We start from the raw sequence: 2,738 nt of genomic DNA, 5'->3' as shown, positions 1-2,738 counted from the left end.
TAGTTAGAGCCCTGGTTGGATTTTTATTATCAAGAATAAATGTTTAAAGTAATAGGATTTGTCTTCATTAAAGGTACAATTCCCTACGGAATCAAAGAAATGATGGGTGAAATATAGCCAGAACTTTGGAATTTGATCCTCGCACTGGATCATAGTGGCTCAGTTCATAACTATATGGGCAATCAAGGCACAGAGTCTTACTTAATTTGACAGAGTCCTCCCCAGAAGACATACAAATGACTGGCAGCGCAGCCTCCAAGCCTCTGATTGGTGTCTGATGGGAAAGCCTGTGCTTAAGGCATTCAAGCAAAGGTTGAACAACTGCGAACGGAAAGAAAATTCATGCATTAGAAAAGGTGACTAAAACAATGTAACAAAAGAATATGGCTGCACAAATACCAGGATCCCATCAGAAAAAACAATAGAATTTCTTGGAACCTACAATAAACTTACAGAAACCTGCTTTTTTGACTGTGTTAAATAAAGACTTCACAGCAAGAGAGGAAAATCCTGATGAGACCACCTGTTCAGACACTGTTGATAGAAGTATTTTTAAAAGATGAAAAGACTATCGAGAAATTTTAGGAATAACATATTCAGCAAAATGTAGCCCTGGCAGCCAAAATCAAGACTCTGGGCCAACTAGGTAGAGAAGTCCTAATGGATGGAAATGAAGATTCATCTGGTGGAATCTCCTGAAAGCAACAGCCACCATGGTGAACTATCATGACTGTTTGGCAAATGGAAAGCATTGGGGGGAAAGTAAGTATTTACCAGGAATAATCAAAATAGAAGGTCTTATTGTTCAATGAAAATAGTAATATGCAACATTCATTAAGGCTTAAGATTCAGCAGCTTGGTCACTTGATTAAAAGATGAAACATTGCCCAGAGCTCTGGAGTCCCAGACAGTTATTTATTCCAGTCCCGCAGTCGCCCACCTCTTTTTTCCTTTCAACATGACAGATGCCACTGTGTTCTTCATCAAGGACTTCCTGGCAAGTAGAGTGGCTGTCTCAGAGATGCAGTAGCACCCACTGAGCAAGTGCCATGCAGGTGCCACATGCCAGCAAGCAAATCACCACAGATAAGCAAGGGCATTATAAACTGCACAGTCCATATCCCCAATGAGTCCTGTCCTTCTGGCATGGTAACCTGGCCAATGTCATCAGATACTTCCTCACCCAGGTTCTTAACTTTGCCTTCAAAGATAAATACAAGCAGATCTTCCTGGGTGGTGTGGACAAAAGAACCCAGCTCTGGTGTTACTTTGCAGGGAATCTGGCATCAGGTGTTGCTGCTGGGGCAACCTCCTTGTGCTCTGTGCATCTGATTTTTCCCGTACCTGTCTAGCAGCTGATGTGGGCAAAGCTGGAGCTGAAAGGAAGTTCAAATGTCTTGGTGACTGCCTGGTTAAGATCCACAAATCTGATGGGATTAAGGACTTGTACCAAGACTTTAATGTGTCTTTGCAGGGTATTATTCATCTACCAAGCTGCCTACTTCCATACAGATGATGCTGCAAAGGGAATGTTTCCAGATTCAAAAAACAGGCACGTCTTCATCAGCTGGATGATCACACAGTCCCTCATGGTAGTGGCTGGGCTGACTTCCTATTTGTCACTGTGTGGTGATGCAGTCAGGAGGGCAGAAAGGAACAGATGTCACATACACAGGCATGCTCGACTGCTGGAGGGAGATTGCTCATGATGGAGCAAAGATTTTTTTCAAGGGTGCATGGTCCAATGTTCTCAGAGGCATGGGTGATGCTTCAGTGCTTGTCTTATATGATGAAGTCAAGAAGTTCACATGAGCCCTAACCGGTTTGGCTCAGTGGATAAAGTGTCAGCCTGCGGACTGAAGGGTCCCAGGTTCCATTCTGGTCAAGGGCATGTACCTTGGTTGCGGGCACATCCCCAGTAGGGGGTGTGCAGGAGGCAACTGATCAATGTTTCTCTCTCATTGTTGTTTCTAACTCTCCCTTCCTCTCTGTAAAAAAATCAATAAAATATATTACAAAAAAGAAGTTCACATGAACTTCCAATCTCCTCTTCCATCTCCCATGAACAGGCATGTTGTATTATGTAACATACCTTGAGTATTCTTGACAAATGGTTGGCTATCTATTTATCAATAACAACTATTTACTGCTTGAAAGTGGGAAGCAATAACATTCACCTGACCAGTTTTCTCTTAAAGCCATTTCCATGATGGTCATTGTGATGATGAGACTCAATTATATATTTCATTTCAGTCACTCCTGATAAGTAACAAATTTGAAGAAAAAAATATATGAAATATATTTTAAAAAGAAATCATTGTTTCTTCTATTGTAGCTATTAATTTTAAAGCAAAATATGTGTTGAGTCATGTATGAGAAAAGAAATATTTTATTACTAATAGTAAAATAAATGAAAATGTCACTGAGCAGGTCCTTATACTACATAGTACTGCGGGGAAGCATGGGACTTGGTTGGAAAGTCTGTAAGGAGGATTCTCAGAAAGGTCGGGGGCCCCTAAGGAGACCTTGCCGAAGGCGGCAGCCCCTGCCTTGACTTTTCCAAACAAGCCCAAGCCCCCAGGTGTTTTGCTGGAATCTCTATGTTTAGTCTTTAGACACCACCTTGTAGAAGCATGTGCTTTCTCAAGGATACTTATCCTGCAGATAGTATCTAGAGGTTAATTTTAGTTCAAGCTGTTGCTACAATAAAAGCCTAAGGAGGCAGGTGAATGGGGCTG

General features: G+C 41.7%; 1 pseudogene across 1 annotated transcript; it reads left to right on the top strand.

The window, feature by feature from the left end:
* The first annotated feature begins 958 nt into the window (after positions 1-958).
* Positions 959-1,812, top strand: LOC308257675 (ADP/ATP translocase 2-like; annotated as a pseudogene). The gene has a single exon. The product of its transcript is annotated as an ADP/ATP translocase 2-like (transcript).
* The last annotated feature ends 926 nt before the right edge of the window (positions 1,813-2,738 follow it).

This window comes from Plecotus auritus (assembly GCF_963455305.1).
Source record: "Plecotus auritus genome assembly, chromosome: 9".
Classification (NCBI taxonomy): Eukaryota; Metazoa; Chordata; class Mammalia; order Chiroptera; family Vespertilionidae; genus Plecotus; species Plecotus auritus.
Note: the sequence above shows the minus strand (reverse complement) of the source record. Positions and strands in the feature narration are given on the sequence as shown.